The sequence below is a fragment of the Dipodomys merriami genome, unplaced genomic scaffold, assembly GCF_024711535.1.
Source record: "Dipodomys merriami isolate MVZ:Mamm:240054 unplaced genomic scaffold, mDipMer1.0.p SCAF_781, whole genome shotgun sequence".
In the NCBI taxonomy this organism is placed as follows: Eukaryota; Metazoa; Chordata; class Mammalia; order Rodentia; family Heteromyidae; genus Dipodomys; species Dipodomys merriami.
The window spans coordinates 97,330-121,425 of NW_027206381.1; the positions used below are offsets into that span (position 1 = coordinate 97,330).

The window sequence follows — 24,096 nt, forward strand, 5'->3', positions numbered from 1 at the left end:
TTTGTGAAGGGACAGATAACAAATTAAAGAGTGATAAACATGTTTTTCCATCACTCATATCTCTTCAAAAATCAGCCTTTATCATCCTTAGAATATTTTTTTAAATTTCTACTAAAGCAGTCCTCAACACAGTTCCTGCAAATCCAATCTACATTTAATCTACATTTCCCCAAAATCATTTGGATAGGCTCACTCTTACCCTTCTTCTCTAATTAGCTTATCTGGGGCAAAGGAAAAGGACAGCCAACAATTTGGGTTTGCATTAGCCAATAATCTCAGCTACTTAGGAAGCAAGGCCAACTCATAAAAAATATTATCAAGATCCTATCTCAGGATCAAACCCACCTGTAAATCCAATAACTCAGAAAGCTAGATGACACGATAATGGTTTGAGGCTTGCCTTGGGGTTGTAAACATAGAACCTTATAGGAAAAATAACTAAAGTTTAAAAGGCATGGCTCAAATTGCTAGAGTGACTACCTACAATGTGTAAAACCCTTCATTCAAACCTCAGAACTACCAAAAAATATTAAAAGACAAAAAACCGGACAGTTCTGACAATTCCTCAGTGCTGATGATGTAGGTTTGAGCCATACTCTGAGAATCACTGTTCTAATTAAAAGCAATTAACCTCCAAAAATAACAGATTTACCTATTTTTATCATTGTGGTAAACACACTCAAGGGCAGCTTTGTCCTTTGATGAATCTGGGAAGATTCCAGAGAGTCTGCCACATTGTGGTGGAAGCATGTGTTAAGAAAAAGCTACTCAGCTCATGGACCAAATAGGAAGCAAACAGAGCACGAGGATAAATGAGAGGAACAGGCCAGGAAAGGATATCACTTTTAAAACCCCAGGTCTTTCAACTAGGTCTTTTAACCTTCAAAGATTCCATCGCTTCCAAAAGTCTATCAAATTAGGAACTTAACAATGGATTTACTTACTGATGAGGACAGAGCACTCAAATGCAATTACTTCACTGAAACTGCATCTCTGAACATTAATCGCTACAATGGATGACTATCCTTTTTGGAGACATTCCAGGTCCGAACCATAATGAATATGATTTTAATGAGTAGCATTAAAAATTGGAAAAATTATGTAAGTATATCCTAATTTCTATTTAAACAATATTAACTAATACACCTTAGAATCCTAACGACCACCTCTCTACTCCTATCCTCACCAAGTTTTTAATCTCCTGTTACCTGGGGAAAAATTTCAAGCCCCAACTTTTTCCTTGTATGTCTATCAAACAATGAGATTTGTCCCACCATCAGAGATCTGGTTACTGATATCACTGAATGCCAAAGGAAATGAGTCAGAAAACCACAGATACTGCCATTGAAAAGAAGAGGGGGGACCATGAATGCACAAAAAAGAAATTTAAGGCTTAAAAATAGTTTAGAGGTCATGCACTCATTTCTCCCGCCTGTAACCCTAGGTACTAAGTCTGAGATCTAAAGATAAGAGATTGAAAGCCAGTGTTAGGAAGAAAGTTTATGAGACTCTTATTTCCAAGTAAGCACTGAAAAGGTGAATAAGCTACATCACAGTAAAAGGTCCTGAGTTCAAGACCACATAACAGCAAACACAAAACAAAGTGATTTAATTGGAGGACAGAGGGCTGTGCATATGTGGGACTTGCCAGGGGAAGAGAGGATCTTCTCAGAGAGCCTGTCCTTTGCTCAGGGTTGGGAGAGATCTCCTGAGAAGTAGTTTCTAGCATACCTACAAGTTAATCTCTGGCATACAGTGCTAGCATCCTGCTTACCTGTGTGTGTGTGTGTGTGTGTGTGTGTGTGTGTGCGTGTGTCCCACTATTAGGTCTTGAAAAATGGATCTCTCATTCTTACTGGGGTTCTTTGTTTTATTTTGTTTTGGCTTGTGGCTGGTGCTATGCCATATAGTTATGCCTCTAGTATCATTATTTTTGCTAATTATTTGGAGATAACAGTCTTGAAAACTTGTCAGCCTATGCTGACTTTGAACGTTGGTCCTCAGATGTCAGCTTCCTGAATAGCTAGAATTGTATCCATGAGACAATAGTGCCTCGCATAAAATGTATGTTTAAATATGTGCTCATTGTCTTCTGAGGCTGAGTAATATAAAAATGAATATGACATCATCTTTTCCTTCACTAACCTAAGAAACTATTCTTGTTTGACTGTGCTTTCATAAACGTGACTTTTCACTCCCAGTCTGCTATGCTGAAATTTTCCTTTTATTTATACATTTTTATTTATTTATTTTTATTGTCAAGATGATGTACAGTTTAGTGTTACATAAGGTAATAAATACATTTCTTGACAAACTTGTTACCCCATCCCTCAATTTTCTCCTGCTTTCTCTACCCCCATCACCCAGCCCCAAGTTGTACAGATCATTTCCAACATATTGTTTTGTTTATATTGTTGTTGTATTGGTTCCCCCCTTGACCTTTGTCTCTTCATTGTGTTACCAAACGTTTCTTTTAAAAATGCTATTTAGAGTAAAAGATCACTAAGCATGGAATTTTCTGCACTTCATCTGGTCATGTGATTGTTCATTACTAATTCCTGTTGGCAGCGAGGGCTGGTGGTGAGGGTGCCTGGGTACACAGGGTCAGAGAAGCTTCAGAAATTCCTGCCTGGATTTGACCAGAGCTAGCGCTACCGGTGGCCACTGTCCAAAGGCAGAAGCCACATTCTCAAGCAGAACTCATGAGGGAAGGAGATCATTAAAAACACTGGCATAGCTGGGTGCCAGTCGTTCATGGCTGCAATCTTAACTACTCAAGAGGCTGAATCTGAGGATCATGGTTCAAAACCAGCCTAGGCAGAAAAGTCCATGAGACTCTTTTTTGTTGTTGTTGTTCCGTCATGGGACTTGAACTCTGGGCCTGGGCGCTATCCCTCAGCTCTTCAGCTCAAGGTGAGCACTCTACTGCTTAAGCCACAGCACCACTTCTGGTTTTCTAGTGGTTTATTGGAGATAAGAGTCTCACGGACTTTCCTGCCTGGGCTGGCTTTGAACCGCGTTCCACAGATCTCAGCATCCTGAGTAGCTAGGATTACAAGCATGAGCCACCGGTGCCCGGTCCGTGAGACTCTTTTTTTTTATTTTATTTGTGAACATACTGTACAGAGGGGTTACAATTACATGGGCAGGATAATGCATACATTTCTTACCAAGCATTGCAGCCTCCTCCTTTGTTTACCTTTCACATCCCTTCCCAGCCTCCCCCCTCTCCCCCCACTCAATCCTTCCCCCCCCCACGACGTTGTAAAGCTCGTTTTTGACATGACAACTTGCACTTCTCATTGTTGCAACAGGTCCACCTGAATCCTTAAACGACTTTTTTCCCCCATCTCCTCCACAAGTTATACTGACATCAAATATAGTGATAGCAGGGGTTATATTGTGGGGGAGGGACATAGAAAGCAACAAAGAAATAATCTTATAAATGCATTAGAAACACATGCATGAAAGAAAAAACATTAAAATACATATCTAAGGGTTCATTTTTCTAACATCACATTATCTGACCTTTTCAGCTTGACTCATACATATACTAGATATTGCAAATAAGGGAAACCATGGGTTTACAGGCATGAGCCACTGGTGCCCGGTCCGTGAGAATCTTTTCTCCAATAAACCACCAGAAAACCAGAAGTGGCGCTATGGCTCAAGTGGTAGAGCATTTGCCTTGAGCTGAAGACCTGAGGGACAGTGCCTAGCGTCAGACTTCAAGCCCCATGACCAACAAAAGCAAACAAACAAAACAAAAAACCACTGGCAGAGTCCCAATTGTTCATTTAGTCCACGTAGCTTCTCCCACTCTGTGAGTGTGTGAGTGTGTGTGTGTGTGCGTGTATATGTGTGTGATGGCCCTAGGGCTTGAATTTTTGGCCTTATACTCTCTCTTCACTTTTGTGCTCAAGGCTAGGGCTCTGTCACATGAGATACACTTGAGGTTTTTTGTTGATTAACTGGAGACAAAAGTGTCAGTTTTTGGCTATGGCTGGCTTCAAACCTCAAACCTCAGATCTTGTCCTCCTGAATAGCTCAGATTTCAGACGAGCCACCCTTTCCAACATCTTTTTATTTTATTTTTTACTTTTTTTACTATGAGAATTCCATACAGAGGAGTTACAATTACATGGGCAAGATAACGAGTACATTCCTTATCAAGCATTGTTGACTCCTCCTTTCCCCTTCCCATCCCTTCCCATACTCCTCCCCTCCCCCCAACCGATCCTCCCCCAAGTTGTTAAGTTCGTTTTTCGACATAACAACTTGTACATCTCATTGGTGCAATGGGTCCACCTGTATCCCTAGTTAAACGATTTGTTTTTTCACTTCTCCTCCACAAATTATCCCAACATCAAAAACAGTGAAAGTATGGGTTATACTGTGGTGGAGGGACATACAAAGCAACATAGAAATAATCTTGTAAATATGATAGAAACAATTGCATGAAAGGAAAAAAAACCAAAAAAACATCTGAATACGTACCTTGGGGTTCATTCCCCTAACATCAACTTATCTGAACTTTTCTGGTTGACTCAGACATATACTAGTTATTGCAAATAAGGGAAACCATGGGACCTATGATTCTTTGGGCCTGGCTTACTTCACTTAATATATTTTTTTTCCATGTCTTTCCAATTCCTAACAAATGGGGCAATTCCATTCTTTCTGATGGAGGCATAGAATTCTATTGTGTATATATACCACATTTTCTTGATCCATTCATCTACCAAGGGGCATCTGGGTTGGTTCCGTATCTTAGCAATGGTAAATAATGCTGCGGTAAACATAGTTGTGCTGGGAGCTTTAGGGTGTTGTTGATTGTGAACATTTGGGTAAATGCCCAAAAGTGGGATTGCAGCTCTATGTGGAGTATTTTGAGCAACCTCCAGACTGCTTTCCAAAGTTGTTGAACAAGTTTACACTCCCACCAACAATGTAGTAAGGTTCCCTTCTGTCCACATCCCCTCCAGCATCTGTTGTAATTAGACTTCTTGATTATAGACATTCTAACTGGTGTGAGGTGGTATATCAATATTTTTTTGGTTTGCATTACTTTTATGGCTAGAGAGGTTTAGCATGTGTCTATTGGCCATTCTTCTTTCCTATTCAGAGAATTTTCCCTTTACGTCTTTAGCCCACTTATTTATTGGGGAGTTGTTTCTTTGAAGATTTGTTGTTGGGGGATTTAATTTATTGAGTTCCAGGTATATTTCAGATATAAGACCCTTGTCTGTTGTAAGGATAGTGAAGATCTTCTCCCAATCCGTGGGCTTTCTATTAATCTTGCGAACTATGTCCTTTGCCATACAGAAGCTATGCACTTTCCTTCAATCCTATTTGTCCAACTTTTCTTTGATTTCTTGTGTTTCTGGGTATCAATTAAGAAAATTTTGGCCTGTGCCAAGGAGACCTACGGTTTCTCCTACTCCATCCTGTAAAGTTTTCAGAGTGTCTGCTTTGACTCTGAGATATTTGATCCATTTGGAGTTGATTCTGGTGCAGGGAGATAGATAACAATCTAGCTTAATTTTCTACAACTAGTTAACCATTTTTGCCAGCACCATTTACTGAAGAGGCTGTCTTTCTTTCATTCTATTTTTTTTAGCTCCCTTATCAAAGATTAGATGGCTATAGGTCTGTAGGTTCATTTCTGGGTTTTCAATTCTATTCCATTGGTCCTGAGGTCTGTTCTTGTGCCAATACCAAGCTGTTTTGATTACTATGGCTTTATAGTAGAGTTTGAAATTTGGTATTGATATTCCTCCAGCAGTGTTCTTTCTGTTAAGGATCGTTTTTGCTATTCTGGGTCTTTTATTGTTCCATATGAATTTTTAGATTGCCTCTTCTATTTCCTTGAAGAATGAGGTTGGAATGTTGATAGATATCGCATTGAATTTGTAGATAGCCTTGGGAAGTATTGCCATTTTCACCATGTTGATCTTTCCAATCCAGGAGCATGGGAGTTTTTTGTCACTTTCTAAGTTCTGTTTCGATTTCCATTTTCAGGTTTTTAAAGTTTTCATCATAGAGGTCCTTCACTTGTTTGGTTAAGTTAATTCCTAGTTATTTTATTTTTTGTAGGGCTATTCTGAATGGAGTTGTTTTCCTGATTTTAGCCTCACTTTTCCCCTTGTTGGCATATAGAAAAGCCATTGATATTGGGGGATTAATTTTATACCTTGCTACTTTGCCAAAGTTTTTAATCACCATGAGTAATTTGGGAGCAGAGTCCATGGAATTCTTAAAATACAAGATCACCTCATCTTCAAAGAGGGAGAGTTTTACTTCATTTTCCCTATTTGGATCCACTTTATGTTTGGGTCTTGTCTTATTGCTGTAACTAACATTCTAATACTAGATTGAAGAGTAGAGGAGAGAGTGAGCATCCTTGTTTCTTTCCTGAGTTTAGAGTAAATGGCTTTAGTTTTTCACAATTGAGTATAATACTGGCTGTAGGTTTGTCATATACAGCCTTTATTGTATTGAGGAATGTTCCATGGATTCCTAATTTTTCCAGAACCTTCAAAAGGGGTGGTGGATCTTGTCAAATGTTTTTTCTGCATCTATTGAGATAATCATGTGGTTCTTGTCCTTACCCTTGTTGATGTGATGAATTATGTTTATTGATTTGCGTATATTGATCCAGCACTGCATCCCTGAAATGAATCCTGTTTGATTGTGCTGTATGATGTTTTTGGATGAATTGTTGAAGCTGATTTGCCAAAATTTTGTTGAGAAGTTTGGCATCAGTGTTCATCAAAGATATGGGTCTATAGTTCTTTCTTTGATGAGTTCCTGCCTGGATTTGGGAAGATGGTTATTATAGCTTCATAGAATGAATTCGGTAGTAAACTTTCTCTTTAATTTCATTGAAGTGTTGAATGAGTACTCGTGTGATTTCTGCTTTGAAGGCCTTGTAGAATTCCGCTGTAAAACAGCAGAAAGGAGGTCTCTGATTGCTATTACTATTTCAATTCTTGATATGGGCCTGTTAAGATGGTTTAACTCATCTTGGTTTAGTCTCTGCATGTCGATATTTGCTAGGAAAAGGTCCATTTTTGGCAAGTTCTCAAACTTATAAGCATAAAGTTTTGAGAAATATTCCCTTATAATATTCTGAATCTTGGTTGTTTCGGTGGTGATGTTACCATTCTCATCTCTGAGTTTATTTATTTAGGTGTGTTCTCTTCTTTTTCTGATAAGATTTGCTAAGGGTCTCTCAATTTTGTTAATGTTTTTGAAGAACCAACTCTTTCTTTTGTTGATTCTTTCTATGATTTTTTTGGATTCTAATTCATTTATTTCTGATTTAATTTTCTTTATCTCTTTCCATCTACTGGATTGGGTTTTTCTTGCTGCTCTTTTTCAAGGAGGCTCAGCTGTCTCATTAAATTGTTGGTTTCAGCTCTCTCCAATTTGTTGATGTAGGAACTCAGATCTATAAACTTGCCTCTGAGTACTGTCTTTGCTGTGTCCCAGAGAAGCTGGTAGTTTGTGTGCTCATTTTTTTTGAATATCATGAACAATTGAATTTTGTTTCTAATCTCTTCCATGACCCACTGGTGGTTCAACAGTGTGTTGTTCAGCCTCCATATGTTACAGGACTTTCTTTGGTGGCTTTTGGTGTTGAGTTCTAATTTTATTCCTTTGTGGTCTCAGAGAATGCAAGGTATAACTTCAATGTTTCTGAATTTGGACAAATTTGCTTTGTGACCTAAAATGTGGTTTATTTTGGAAAATGTTCCATGTGCTGCTGAGAAAAACGTGTATTCTGATGCTGCTAGGTGAAATATTCAGTAGATGTCTGTTAAATCTAGTTGATCTATGCAGCTGTTTAGGTCTGTGGTTTCTATGTTGAGTTTTTGCTGAGTTGATCTATCTAGTGGCGATAGTGGTGTGATAAAGTCCCCAACAATTAATGTTTTTAGATCTATATGAGATTTGAGAGAAAGGAGTGTTTCTCAGATAAATTTGGGTGTTCCGTTGTTTGGCGTATAACTATTTACAATTGTACTATCCTCCTGAAGGAGAGATCCCTTCATTAGTATGTAGCGACCTTCTTTATCTCTTCTAACTAATTTTAATTTGAAGTCTATTTTATCTGATATTAGTATTGCTACTCCTGCCTGTTTATGGGGACCGTTGCTTTGTAGATTTTGTTCCAGCCTTTCAAAGTCAAAATGTGTTTGTTTTTATGGTCCTTGCCCAATTTCTATACAAGACTGCCCAACATCTTGCTACCTTGTTATCATCTCCACTGGGTGAGAAGCACATGTGAAGGCTGTTCTGATCTAATTCACTTAGTAAAGAAAGGCATAGGCAACGTGAGTAATTTTCTACATTCTGGAGTTGGAAAGCTAAGGTATAAATGATTCTTGATTTCTAGATCCGTTCCTGTTGGTGAGAAGACAAACATACTCATGAAATATTTTATTTATTATTAGTATGATCAATTAATTAATTCAGATCAGGCCTGAAGAAGCACCAAGCTCTTCTCCATAGCTGGTACAGGGCTGACGCTGGATGTGATGGAAAAAGATGGGGTCAGCTGAAACAAAGAGGCTACCCCTCTTGATCTTTGTCACTGTGTAGTTGGTATGTCTGAAAGAAGACCCCTCTCTCTGCCAGGTGATTGTGACTCATGCTTATAATCCACGTTATTCATGAGGCAAACATCTGAGGAATGAGGTTCAAAGCCAGCCTGTGTAGGGAAGTTCATGAGACTCATCACTAATTAGGAGCCCAAATATCTGGAAGTGAAACTGTTGCCTAAGTTCTACCCTTGACTAAAAATCAAACAAGCAAGAAAAAATACACAAACAGAAAAACTGACTGAGCCAGTCCCTGAGATCAAGCCCAAGACCAGCACAAAAGATGGAGGGGGAAGAGAAGCCCTCTCCCATACTGGAATCCCCACTCCGCACCCCCATAGAGAGTTCTCAGAGGGCTGGAGCTGACTCCTCTAGCTAAGTGTCAAGGAGCAGAAATGGAGAAAATGAGCATTTCTGGTGAAAGGAGCACTGGTGCAACAGCAAGCTGGGGCAAAAGGAAAAGGCTTCAGCCTGGCCTTTCCAATTGCACAGCAGTTATCCCAAGCCTTTTTATGTCTGAGGCCTCTGGACATATCCAAGGCAGAATATTTCTATTTTAGATTATAAAAAATACTGTGCTACTTCATCAGCTGAAAGCTTTAAAATGGAGATATTTGATAACTATTTTCCTATACACAAAGATGAAATCTACTGCTCATTTAAAAACAAATCCAAGGAAAGAAATATAAGTGCAATGGGAAAGTGCTTGCCTTACATGCATGATGTCCTGGTTTCCATCTAAAGCATTGGAGAAAAAAATGAGAAAACATGGAAAAACCGCCCAGAGTTATCAGAGCATAAAAAGAGCATGTCTGTGCAATGGAGGCAAAGTCTCTCTCCCACAGAAGTTCTCTTTTACTTTGGCCTTGAGCAGTCCTGTGTGCAGGCTCCTTGACATCATATCATGGCCCATCGCCCCTGGAACAATGAACACTGTGATGAGGTGACTATACCCCAGAGGTAGGTACCAAAATTATAACTTACTCAGAAGGACTAAAGAATGCATAAAGATCTTGGGTTGGCTTTGTGGAGCTTCTGACTAGGCCTGGGGAGTGATATGACCTGCAGACTGTCCAATGGTCATGAGAGACATATAGTTCATTCCTAAAGACACCTCATTAATACCTACATAACCCACACCAACTAGTGCCTTCCCTCCCATGGGCCTCTCCTGTCTAGCAAGGGTTCTGATGGTCTTTTTCTTCAATAAAGTTATGCTGTCTTACCTCTTCCTTTTTGTCTGTAGACTCTTTCCTCAAACAAAGGAGACAAAGGACCTGATCCAGGTGTTACATTTTATTTTTCTTGTCAGTCGAAAGGCTTGAACTCAGGACCTAGACACTGTCCCTCAAGGCTAGTGCTTTTGCACTTTGAGCCACAGGACCACTTCTGGTTTTCTGGTGGTTAATTGGAGATAAGTCTCAAACTTTTCTGCCTAGGCTGGATTGAAACTCTGAAGTTCAGACCTCAGCGTCCTAAATAGCTAGGATTACAGGTGTGTGAGCCACCAGTGCTGGACAAATGGTTGTGTGTGTGTGTGTGTGTGTGTGTGTGTGTGTGTGTGTGTGTGTGTGTGTGTGTGTGTGTGTGTGTGTGTGTTGGTCCTAAGGCTTAAATTAATGCATAAACATTGATTTGGATTTTTTTTTGCTGAAGATTAGTGCTCTACCACTTCAGTCATAGTTGTACTTTGGGATTTTTGGTGGTTAATTAGGGATAAGAATCTCAATGAATTTTCTTGCCTGGACTGGCCTTGAACTTAGATCCTCAGATCTTAGTCTGCTGAGTATCAAGAAATACCAGCTAAAGCCACCACCACTACAGCTGAGTATTCTATTTTATTCCATTCTCTGCTAACTCATGATAAAGAGGCTCTCTCCTAAATTCCCATAGATTTTAGAGTGCTGTGTGGAATACCAGCTATACACAAGTAATGAAAGCTGAAAATCTCAATGGGAAAATGGTGCCCTTCTATGGATATTCTGCATCATTCACTATAGTACTGAGCAGTCCCATATGCAGACACTATACATCCCATCACCATGGCACTGAGCAGTCTTGTGAACAGAGCCATAGACATTGGATCAATATTGCCCTGAGCAGTCCTGTGTGTAGACCCCAAAGATATCAAATAACCATGACCTTGATAGTTAAGCATGTGACCTCTACATTAGGATAAAAACCCAACAGTGAAGACTTTCATAGGGGAGGCTGGACGTGAGGGAAGTGTTTATTAGAGGAAAGTGGCTGCTAAAAGATCTGAAGTGGGTGGGTGACATGATGGAGTAGGGTCTTGGAAAGCCTCTACTGAGAGGTATGTGGCCATGGTGTCTTCAAGGAGCAGATGTGTCAGTGTTAGGGAAGAAATGACTAAAAGAAGGATTCAGCTTGTTTCCCCTGGGGTCTATGGAATTCATTTGCTAGGAACAACCAGGATATAATCTGTGTATGAGAAACAAAGGTTTCACCTATCATCCACCCAATGCATGGGGATGAGACTCTGGTCCAGGGAAACCTTGTGCTGAGTGGCTGACATCACTAAGTCACACATCTGTGAGTACCCATCATGTTGGCAGACTCAACACCTAGGTATACCATGTGTGATTGGAACAAACGCATTCCCGGTGTGTCAGTTGGGCACTGATGATACTCTAGCACAGGTTTGGTGGCAACACAAAAAGGGCTCAAGATAAAAGCATTCAGGATCCACCAGCTTTGGTGCCCAGGAAGCAGATAAAAGTTCTGTTTTGAAGATGGCGGAGGAGAAGCTGGAATCTGAACAAGCTCTCGCATAGAAAGTAGTTTTAGAATTCCAGTGAACAGTCCTAAGCCAGAGAATCACACCAAGTGTGCCATCACAGGACAGAGAGTTAGACAAGAGAGGGGAAGCCAAGGAAACGCATCAGCTGCCGCTCCGGCGGCGGAGTCGCGGCGGCGACCACCGCCGCGGAGTCATAGCTGAGACACAGAGAGTCGGGGACGAAGGAGCCAGACGCAGCGGATGAGCGGATTCTACTCAACACAAACAAGAACCGACAAGGAGCGAACATCTTCATCCTGCTGTTTGCAGACCAGAGACGACCCAGGATCCAAGACTCGGCGTGAGTACAAGCCCTTGGTCCTCACTCCTCAGGGAGCAGAGGAGGGAAGGCCACCCCTCCCCCCCAGCACCGGTGATCTCCATCTTGGATATCGACAAAGCTCAGAGGAGCTGCTAGCTCCAGCTCAGGCCTTGGAATAAAATGAGTCATTTAGCAGGTCACAAGAACTTAACGGCGAAGTGACCTGCCAGACTCAGCTCCATCCAGGGAAAAGTCACCCAGCTCAGGCGCCAGCCATCGGAGTGCCTTGCCTCACTGGGTAACCAGAGCCAGAGGCTGTCCCTCCCTCTAGCAGCCACCACAATCAATTGAAAAACAGAAACCCTGAGAATGGCTCCAGGCTGGGCGCTGTGAGCTTTATCACAAAATAGCCCCAGGGAAAAGCTACTGTTTGTTGAAAGGCCTCAACTCTACCCAGAACCTAGCCTCATCACCACATCCCCCTCTTTTGTGACTCTCAAAGCAGACCACCCTCCCAGAAAACTAACTTGGGAGGGGGATCTCAAAATCTTGGGTAAAGCAGAGCATTTTTCTGCCTCTTCCAAACAACCGACTTAAGAAACCAATCAAGCCACAGGACCTCAAGCTGACCAGAGACTCCAACAAGAGACTGGTTGCAGACAAAAGGGAGATACAGGATTCATCCCACTCCTCCCCCCCCCAAAAAAAAAATCAAAAGCCTTTTTTTTCCTTTCTTTTCTTTTGTTCTTCTTCTTCTTCTTCTTCTTTTCTTTTTTTTGCTTGTTTTTTGTTTTTTGTTACCTTATATATATATATATATATATATATATATATGTAATTTTTTCCCTTCTAAAACTTTTATTAATCTTTAATTTTTGCCTCTTCTGAAAAAATAATTGTTTTCCAGTAACTTTTTTTTCTCATCTTATAATTTTTATTTTAGGAATACGTGAATGAGAGTTTTCCTTTCTTTTCTTGTCTTCTTTCTCTTTTTCTTTCTTTCTTAATTATCTTTTTGTTTTTTATCTAGCTCTACTGAACTTCTGATCTTTTCTTCTCCCTTTCCCATCCTTAAAGATTTTCACATCTCCTCTATGTCCCTCCCCTTCTCTGAACATATTCACATTCCTCTCTAAATAGACGGTCTTTAAACCTCTATAATAACATTAATTTTTACGTTTGTATTCTTTTTCTGGTCTCTCTTTATTCCCCTTTCCGTCTCTTCTTTTTCTCTCTCTCTCTACTTGCATCCTACACAACCCATTTCCTGCACTGTGATTAGGACATTTTTAACTCTCCCTGTGCCTCCCCACACCAATCTATTCCCATTTTTTACCAACATCTCTCCCTAATCATAATAATTTGTGGTTTTCCTAAATCTTTTCTGCGGTTCCAAGTCCTTTAACATATAGTCGTTTGATGTTGAATAGATCTATCTGTTGAACTAGATTGTATCTGTAGACCATTGACGGTACAAATGCAAACTTTGGTTGATGGTTGCCTTAAGATAGTGTTCTAGCACAAAACTGTGGTGCAATCTTCATCTCAAATGGGCCAAGTAAGCCGGAAAAACACAAGAAAAATGGCAAATTCGGGTATCTCAATTCCCAACCTTGATAATCAGGGATTAGAACAGATAAAGAATAATCCAGATGAGAGTTCCCAAACAGCTCTACAAACACTAATAGCAAACATGATAAATGAGAAGTTTGACAATGTACAAAGGACTCTGTATGAGCGTGATAGGGAGAGAGAGGAGGCATCCCAGAAGTTTATACAGGAATATCATAAGCGTGAGGAAGCTTCTCAAAAACTGATACAGGATTTGCGTGAACAACTTGAGAATACTCAAAGAGAAAGGGAGGAATGGCGTGAGCAGGCAGAGAACACTCAAAGAGAACTGCAGGAATCCCACAGAAGGGAGGAAACTAATCAAAGAGTAATTCACGAATTAAGAGACCAGGTAGAGAATACACAAAGATCACTAAAGGCATTCATGGAATCCATTAACAAAGAGCTGAAGGAAGTCAGGGAGACCACAAAGGGAATGCTGAATGGAACCCAACAGAAGGAATGGGAGTCCAAAGAAACCATAACCAATCAACTAAGTGATTTGAGAACAAACACTGAACACCAAATTAAGGAAGTAAAGAAATTCATACAAGACCTAAAACAGAGCTTCAACAAAGAACTTGAAGCCATCAAAGCTGACCAATTAGAAGGAAAAGAGATAAAAAACAAAGTAGAGAGTCTTGACAGCAGGTTAGACCATGCAGAAGATCGAATCTCAGGGATGGAAGACAGCCTAGATATTATAGAGAAAGAACATACAACCATCCAAGACAAGTCCAAGAAATATGATAGATCTATCCAACACCTGGGAGACACCATCAGAAGGCCCAATCTAAGGATAATGGGTGTAGAGGAGCACCTAGAAACAGAAGTTAATGGTGTAGGAAATTTGTTTAACAGGATCCTAGCAGAGAACTTCCCAAACATACAAAAAGATAGGCCTATTCAGATACAAGAAGCTTTTAGAACCCCAAATAGACGAGACCAGAATAGGACATCCCACCGTCACATTATCATCCAAACAGGATCAACCCAGACCAAGGAAAAGATCCTTACAGCTGTCAAGGAGAAAAGGTTAATCACCTATAAAGGGAAACCAATTAGAATAACCTCAGATTTCTCAGCAGAGACAATCAAAGCAAGAAGAGCCTGGAATGACATATGCCATGCCCTAAAAACAAACAACTATCAACCAAGAATACTGTACCCAGCTAAACTCTCCTTCATAACTGAAGGCCAAATAAAAACCTTCCATAGCAAAGAAAAATTGAAACAATACATCTCCACCAAACCAGCCCTACAAAAGATTCTTAAAGATGTCCTACACATAGAAAACCAACAAGAACGCAACAAAGGCCAAAAAACTGCACCTAAACTGAGAATCCAAGAACCTTAGGAAGAACCCAGCTTTGACAGCCCCCAAGAAGGTGGATAACATGTCAGGAACTCCCAAATACCTCTCAGTCCTATCTCTTAACGTTAACGGACTGAACTCTCCAATTAAGCGACATAGTCTGTCTAATTGGATTAAAAAACAAGACCCTTCTATCTGCTGCCTGCAGGAGTCACATCTTGCCCATAAAAACAAACATATTTTCAAGGTTAAAGGCTGGAACAAAATCTACCAAGCAAACGGCCCTCATAAACAGGCGGGAGTTGCAATCCAAATATCAGATAAAATAGACTTCAAATTAAAATTCGTGAGAAGAGATAAAGAAGGTCGCTACATACTAATTAAAGGATCTCTCCTTCAGGAGGATATTACAATTCTAAATATCTATTCGCCAAACAATGGAGCACCCAAATTTATCCAAGAAACACTACTTTCCCTCAAATCCCATATAGATCCAAAGACATTAATTGTTGGGGATTTTAACACACCACTCTCCCCACTAGATAGATCAACTCGGCAAAAACTCAACAGAGAAACCGCAGATCTAAACAGCTGCATAGATCAACTAGACTTAACAGACATTTACCGAACATTTCACCCAGCAGCATCAGAATACACGTTCTTCTCAGCAGCACATGGAACGTTTTCTAAAATAGATCACATTTTAGGCCACAAAGCAAACTTGTCTAAATTCAGAAACATTGAAATTATACCTTGCATTCTCTCTGACCACAAGGGAATAAAATTAGAACTCAACACCAAAAGCCACCAAAGAAAGTCCGGTATCACATGGAGGCTGAACAACACACTGCTGAATCATGAGTGGGTCATGGAAGAGATTAGAAAGGAAATTCAAATGTTCATGCTATTCAACAAAAATGAACACACAAATTACCTGCTCCTCTGGGACACAGCAAAGGCAGTACTCAGAGGTAAGTTTATAGCTCTGAGCTCCTACATCAACAAATTGGAGACATCGGAAACTAGCATCTAAACCTACTTGAAAAAGAGCAGCAAGATAAACCCCAATCCAGTAGACGGAAAGAAATAATCAAAATTAAATCAGAATTAAATGAATTAGAATCCAAAAAAACTATAGAAAGAATCAACAAAACAAAGAGTTGGTTCTTCGAAAAACTTAACAAAATTGACAGACCCTTAGCAAACCTTATCAGAAAAAGGAGAGAACACACCCAAATTAATAAACTCAGAGATGAGAATGGAAACATCACCACGGAAACAACCAAGATTCAGAACATTATAAGGGAATACTTCTCAAAACTTTATGCTAATAAGTTTGAGAACTTGACAGAAATGGACCTTTTCCTAGCAAATATTGACATGCCAAAACTAAACCAAGATGAGTTAAACCAGCTTAACAGGCCCATATCAAGCATTGGAATAGAAACAGCAATAAGAGACCTCCCAGCTAAGAAAAGTCCAGGACCAGATGGTTTTACAGCGGAATTTTACAAGGCCTTCAAAGCAGAGCTCACACCAATACTCCTCCAACTCTTCAATGAAATTGAAAGAGAAAGCTCACTACCGAACACATTCTATGAAGCCATCATAACCCTCATCCCAAAACCAGGCAGGGACTCATCAAAGAAAGAGAACTATAGACCCATTTCTTTGATGAATATTGATGCAAAACTTCTCAACAAAATTTTGGCCAATCGACTTCAACAATTCATCCAAAAAATCATACACCATGATCAAACAGGATTCATTTCAGGGATGCAAAGCTGGTTCAATATACGCAAATCCATTAATATTATTCATCACATCAATAGGAGCAAGTATGAGAACCACATGGTTATCTCAATAGATGCAGAAAAAGCATTTGACAAGATCCAACACCCCTTTATGATGAAGGTTCTGGAAAAGTTAGGAATCCATGGAACATTCCTCAATACAATAAAGGCTGTATATGACAAACCTACAGCCAGCATTATACTCAATGGTGAAAAACTAAAGCCATTTCCTCTTAACTCAGGAACAAGACAAGGATGTCCACTCTCTCCACTTCTCTTCAATCTAGTATTAGAATGCCTAGCTACAGCAATAAGACAAGATGCAGACATAAAGGGGATCCAAATAGGGAAAGAAGAAATAAAACTCTCCCTCTTTGCAGATGACATGATCTTGTATTTAAAGAATCCCATAGACTCCACTCCCAAATTACTCAAGCTGATTCAAAACTTTGGCAAAGTAGCAGGTTATAAAATTAACCCCCAAAAATCAATGGCTTTTCTATATGCCAACAATGAGAAAAGTGTGGCTGAAATTAGGAAAGCAACTCCATTTGTAATAGCCCCACAAAAAATAAAATACCTAGGAATTAACTTAACCAAAGAAGTGAAGGACCTCTATGATGAAAACTTTAAAATCTTGAAAAAGGAAATCAACACAGAACTTAAAAAATGGCAAAACCTCCCATGCTCCTGGATTGGCAAGATCAACATCGTGAAAATGGCAATACTTCCCAAGGCTATCTACAAATTCAACGCGATACCTATCAAAATTCCACCCTCATTCTTCAAGGAAATAGAGGAGGCAATCCAAAAATTCATATGGAACAATAAAATACCCCGAATAGCAAAAACGCTCCTCAATGGAAAGAACACTGCTGGAGGAATATCAATACCAAATTTCAAACTCTACTATAAAGCCATAGTAATCAAAACAGCTTGGTATTGGCATAAGTACAGACCTCAGGACCAATGGAATGGAATTGAAAACCCAGAAATGAACCTACAGACCTATAGCCATCTAATCTTCGATAAGGAAGCTAAAACAATGGAATGGAAGAAAGACACCCTCTTCAGTAAATGGTGCTGGCAAAATTGGTTAACTACATGTAGAAAACTAAAGCTAGATCCTTATATATCACACTGCACCAGAATCAACTCCAAATGGATCAAAGACCTTGAAGTCAAAGCAGACATTCTGAAAACATTACAGTATGGAATAGGAGAAACCCTAGGTCTCCTTGGCTCAGGTCGAAATTTTCTGAATAGAGACCCGGAAGCACAACAAATCAAAGAAAGGTTGGACAAATGGGATTGCATAAGGTTGCAGAGCTTCTGCAGGGCAAATGACATAGCTGGCAAGATCAATAGAAAGCCCACGGATTGGGAGAAGATCTTTACTAGCCATACAACGGACAAGGGTCTCATATCTAAAATATACTTGGAACTCAAAAAATTAAACCACCCAACAACAAATCCTCAAAGAAACAACTGCCCAATAAATAAGTGGGCGAAAGACTTAAAGAGAAGCTTCTCTGAAGAAGAAAGAAGGATGGCCAATAGACACATGAAGAAATGTTCAACATCCCTAGCCATAAAAGAAATGCAAATCAAAACAACATTGAGATATCATCTCACTCCAGTTAGAACAGCAAAAATCAAGAACTCTAACAACAACAGATGCTGGAGGGGATGTGGACAGAAAGGAACCTTACTTCATTGTTGGTGGGAATGTAAACTTGTTCAACCACTTTGGAAAGCAGTATGGATGTTCCTCAAAAGACTTCACATAGATCTCCCCTATGATCCAGCAATCCCACTTTTGGGCATTTACCCAAATGTTTACAAACAAGACCACACTAAAGCTACCAGCACAACTATGTTTATTGCAGCATTATTTACCATAGCTAAGACATGGAACCAACCCAGATGCCCCTCAGTAGATGAATGGATCAAGAAAATGTGGTATATATACACAATGGAATTCTATGCCTCCATCAGAAAGAATGACATTTCCCCATTTGTTAGGAAATGGAAAGGTTTGGAAAAAATTATATTAAGTGAAGTAAGCCAGGCCCAAAGAAGCATAGGTCCCATGGTTTCCCTTATTTGCAATATCTAGTATAGGTATGAGTCAAGCGGAAAAGGTCAGATAATGTGATGTTAGGAAAATGAACCCTTAAATATGTATTTTAATGTTTCGTTTCTTTCATGCATGTGTTTCTAAATCATTTATAAGATTATTTCTTTGTTGCTTTGTATGTCCCTCCCCCACAGTGTAACCCCCGCTTTCACTATATTTGATGTCAGTATAACATGTGGAGGAGATGGGGACAAACAAGTCGTTTAAGGATTCAGGTGGACCTGTTGCAACAATGAGAAGCACAAAATGTCATGTCAAAACCAGCTTTACAATGTCGGTGTGGGGGGGGGAGGGGGATATAATTGGGTGGGGGGAGGGGGGTAAAATTGGGTGGAGGGAGGGGGGAGGCGGGGAAGGGAAGTGAAGGGTAAACAAAGGAGGAGGCTGCAATGCTTGGTAAGAAATGTATGCATTATCCTGCCCATGTAATTTTAGCCCCTCTGTACAGTATGTTCTCAAATAAAATAAAATACAATCAATTAAAAAAAAAGTTCTGTTTTGAAGCAGGCCATCATGTTGATACTGAAAACCTAATAACTGAATCACATCTTTTGTCTCTATGATCTCAAAGAATGAGTTCATGGATGCAGAGGGAAGAATAAAACAGCAATGATTTATTGAAGAAGAGAATATCAAATGTCTTGCTAGACAGGAGGGGTCCTAAGGGAAGGTACTTACTGGTTTGCTTTGTACAGGGTTTAATTGTCTGTAGGAGAGAGCTATATGACTCTCAAGGTCATAGGACAGTCTGTGGCCATATCCATCCCAGACCCAATCAGAGATGTCACACAGCTTGTATGAGATATCTGCATCCTTTAGCCATTTTAATGGATGTCTGGTGCAGCAGACACCTGTGAGGCTCCATCAGGTCACTGTTCACATGGAAGTCTACTAGTGGCTCAATTGATATAGCTTCTCTTCTAGCTTTGTGTTGTGTTGTGGTGCGTGTGTGTGTGTGTGTGTGTGTGTGTGTGTGTGTGTGTGCGTGTGTGTGGTTAATTGGAAATAAGAGTTCCAAGTACATTCCTTCCCTTCTGAGACAACACTGAACCATGATCCTCAGATCTCAGCCTCCTGATTAGCTAGGATTATAGATTTGATCCGTAAACAAAGGGCTGAAAAAATAGTCTTTTAATAAGTTCATAAGTTCATTTAAAGAAGTATGAAAACAGCACCATTAGTTAAAATTCAATCACCCCTCAGTATCCTCATGGAATGGGCTCGAGGACCCCCACCAATAACAACATCTTCACACACTCAAGTTCTTTATATAAAATAGTATTTGTATAGAACCTACAAATAATCTGCCACACACATTCAAGTGTCTCTACATGACATCATACTTAATAACAGGTACATGCTATGTAGCCAGTGGATTTACTATAGAGTACAGTACAAGTATATGAGAAGAAAATAGTGTATAATTATTTCCCTTGACAAGCCACATTTGGTGGAATCTACAGTGTTGGAATGTGCAGAGACAATAGCAGGTGAATTAAAGGTGAACCTGAAGATGAAAACTGGCAGGAATGGAGACGAGAAAAATGTGAGGAGGTGGAGAAGGAATGGGTTAAGGCCTGAGGCATTTGGAACTGGAGAAGAGGAGCCAGTGGCCCAATTAACAGTACTAGGGAAGGAAAAGGGATGAAGAGGAAGGATTAGTTCACATATATTTGTTCTTATCCTATCAAGATTTATTTAGCTTCCTTCAGAATTGAAGTTCTAAGAGAATTATCAGAATTCTCATGTCCATTCCTTACTAAGTCAGAAATGGATTTCATCTCACAAGATGGTAATCACAAAAATATTCAACATCTCCATGGAAGTTTTAAAGGCTAATATCAATCAATGACTTGAATTACCTTGGCAAGGAAGACACCTGTAAGGATTTATGGGTGAGTAACTTTAAAAAACTCCAACAATGACAACTGGCTCTTAACAGCCCAACACTCATCATGAAGCAATGAGCTTTTCCTTCAATGTTGTCTTTTCCATTTTTTTTTTGTGAAGCAAGATTACCATATTGTTCCTCTGTAATTTGAGAGACAGTGTCAAGAAAGAGAATGGATAAGTTTGAATCACCTCTTGATGACAAGAAAGCTGAAGCAATTTGATTGTCTCATGACTGTCTCATTGGCCAAGGGGCAAAAAGGGTAGTCACAGTTGAGAGGCATTTTCCATCCACCTTCCAAATGCATTTCTACTTTCTTCTGTCTGTTCTGAATCCACATAAGCTAGCTTATATTGACTGCATCAGTAAAGACTGACTAGCCCTGGAGGATTGGCAGGGATGGGATGGTGTGCAAAAGGCGGAAGTGACCAGGAGGCCTGAAAAGAAGGGAGGGCTGAAGTGAGAGAACCACTGCTAATCTCCTCTTCAAAAAATCCCTCAATGGCTGAACCAATCTTTTCTGTTTCCATGTCTCAAATGCTGTAATTTCTGTAATGAATGCTGAGAGTCACTCAGAATCATAAGCTCTGCCCCTAAGTTTCTTGTCAATTATAGGCCTACGTCAACTCTTGTCTCCACAGGCAAAAAATATGTTCCTCGGGCCATCATGGTGGACCTAGAGCCTGGAACCTTAGACTCAGTGAGATCAGGACCATTTGGCCAGAGCTTCAGGCCAGACAACTTCATATTTGGTATGTCATCATGGTCTATGGGTCCTAACATCCAGGCACTCCAGTGCTGGGCTGAGCCTTTATACACCTAGATATTGTCCTCACCTAACCCACCTATTCCAGTCCACTGGAGTCATGCCCCTGGCCACTCAGACAGCTCAGATCAGTGCAACTCTGCAAGCCCCCCATGACAAAGAAGCCTCTGAAGGGAAAGATCAGCAATCAGGGAAAGCCTCCAACAAGGTTTCAGCACTGCTGGTCATTTCAAAGGCCCGGCAATAACAGAGAACTACTTCAGGACACCAGAAATCAAAGCATAGCTATGTGTGAGCAAGGTGCAGACAAGTGCTTGCAGCTTAGCTTTCCTATGATCACAATGTGCTCCTGTCCCTCCTGTGAAACTAATTACATTTCCAGTATTGAGGCAGGCTCTGTTCTTCATTTCTACAAGTAGTTGATTTGGGTTAAAATGTATCTTCCTCCACATTGTCTTTATTTCTTTAGAACCTGGGTGATTTGTAGGGTCCCAGATACAATGAAAACATTTCCTTTATTTCACCAAAGTTATCTAAATTAAAAGCAAAGGTTGGCTCAGAAGAGTCCTGTTGTCTTCAAAATGCAAATGGCACAGTAAATATTCTTGGAGTGTGTGTCCCATCATGGCTTGTGTCTGATAGGCCAGAGTGGGGCAACCAATAACTGGACCAAGGGCTACTACACAGAGGAAGCTGAGCTGGTGGAGCCGGTACTGGATGTGGTGAGGCGGAAGTCAGAAAGGTATGACTGTCTACAGGGTTTCTAGCTGGCCCACACTTTGGGAGGTGGCACCGGGTCAAGCATGGGCACCCTGATTCTCAACAATATTCAAGAGGGGTACCCAAACCACACCATGAACACCTTCAGTGTCATGCCCTCCCCGAAGGTGTCAAACACAGTGCTGGAACCCTACAACGCGATCTTCTCTGTCCACCAGCTGGTGGAAAATGCAGATAAAACTTTCTGCATCGACAACAAGGCCCTGTACAACATCTGCTTCTGTAACTTGAAGCTGCCCACGCCCAACTATGGCGACCTGAACCACCTGGTGTCAGGCACCAACAGCGGGGTTACCATCTGCCTGTGCTACCCTGGCCAGCTGAATGCAGACCTGCACAAGCTGGCCTTGAATATGGTGCTCTTTCCCGCCTGCACTTCTTCATGCCTGGCTTTGTGCCCCTGGCCAGCCGTGCCAGCCAGCAGTACCATGCTCTCTCGGTGCGCGAGCTTCACCCAGCAGATATTTGACCCTAAGAACTTGATGGTCACCTGTGATCTCCGCCATGGCTGCTACCTGACAGCGGCTGCCATCTTTCGAGGCTGAATGTCCATGAAGAGGTGGATGAACAGATGCTCAACGTGCAGAACAAGAACAGCAGCTACGTTGGAGACTGGATCCCCAACAATGTGAAGACGGCTGTGTGTGACATCCCCCCTTCCCTTCCCCCCCACCCCACCCCCACATGGACTCACGATGTCGGCCACCTTCATCGGCAAAAACATAGCCATCTAGGATCCCTTCAAGTGCATCTCAGAGCAGTTCAGTGGCATGTTCCAGTGCAATGCATTCTTGCACTGGTACATAGGTGAGGGCATAGATGAGATGGAGTTCACTGAAGCTGAGAGCAATATCAATGACCTGGTGTCCGAGTACCAGCAGTGCCAAGATGACACTGCTGATGAACAGGGGGAATTTGAAGAAGACTTGGTGGAGGAACTAGTTTAAGACTTCCCATTGCTAGCAGTGCAACAGGAGTGTCAGAGCCTGCCTACTTCTCAAATTAATGGTGCTTTCCTGAGCTCCTGTTGTCCTGGAGTGGGATCCTTGCTGTGTATCATTATGCACAGCCTTTCCTGTCAGAAACTCACTGGTGGTAAATGTAAAAATACAGATTTCTTTTAAATATAATTATATGAAAGCCTTATTTATATAAATAAAGAAGTATACATTTTATACTCTTAGTCCTTATTCTTCTTAAGAATCCCTTTTATTCTTTCAATGTATTTGAAATATAAAGGTGGCCAGCAGGATTTAATCTTAGCAATATAGGACTGGTGCTCAAGAGGAGTTTCAAATTCATGGTATTTCTTCTATTTTGAAGAGGAGTATGACAAATGCCAATATTTTTTATTTTCCCTGGCCCAGTTTTAAAGTTAGCAATCTCTCAATAGCATGCCAGTAGCAAAAAAGCAGTTTGAAGAGAAAGAAAACTGAAACTAGATATTACAATTTTCCTAGTACCAATTTGATGTTTGGAGTACTGACAGGATTGACGTTCAAGGCTTGTCTGGGCACTGAGGTAGCAGGGCCTCTTCCTCCTTCATTCTGACACAGGACTGGCTATACCTGCCAGTCATTACACATTCCTCTTTGGGAATGGAACCACAAAAGGCAGTTATGAATACTGGCCATTACACATCTACTTCTCCTTCACACAATGATAGGTTCTTGTCTCATGCCCCATCAGAGGGATTGCAGTCACATTCTCCAGAAACTGTAGCAGGAACCCCGATCCCTGTGCTTACAGTGAAGCAGAACTCACAGGATGAGTGCAAGATCTTGGTTGCCAGGGTAGTTTCTCAAGGCATCTGGCAACATTAAGGACAGAAGTGAGTCTAGCTCTTTGAGGGAGTGAAAAGCTGACCAGCCCCATAGTGTATCAAGAACTGCTTGATTCTGTCCTTCCAAGTGAAGGAGAGAAGGGGAGACATGGCCCAATGACCCATTCTCATACTCACTTTTCCAGCATTCAAAGCTATCTGAGGCCCAGGGGGAGTTGTAAGGACAAAAGGGATGCATGGAGCTAGCCTATTGGGTATGGTTACTTTACATGAGTAAGATGGAAATCTCAATTGCTTAGAACCTACAATGGCCAGGAAGAGGTCGAACACTTCTGTTTTCACAGGAGGC

At 40.7% G+C, this 24,096-nt stretch overlaps 1 pseudogene; it reads left to right on the forward strand.

Annotated features, from left to right (window-relative positions):
* LOC138818846 (tubulin beta-2 chain-like) overlaps positions 1-22,911 on the forward strand; it is a 50,987-nt pseudogene extending 28,076 nt beyond the window's left edge.
* The last annotated feature ends 1,185 nt before the right edge of the window (positions 22,912-24,096 follow it).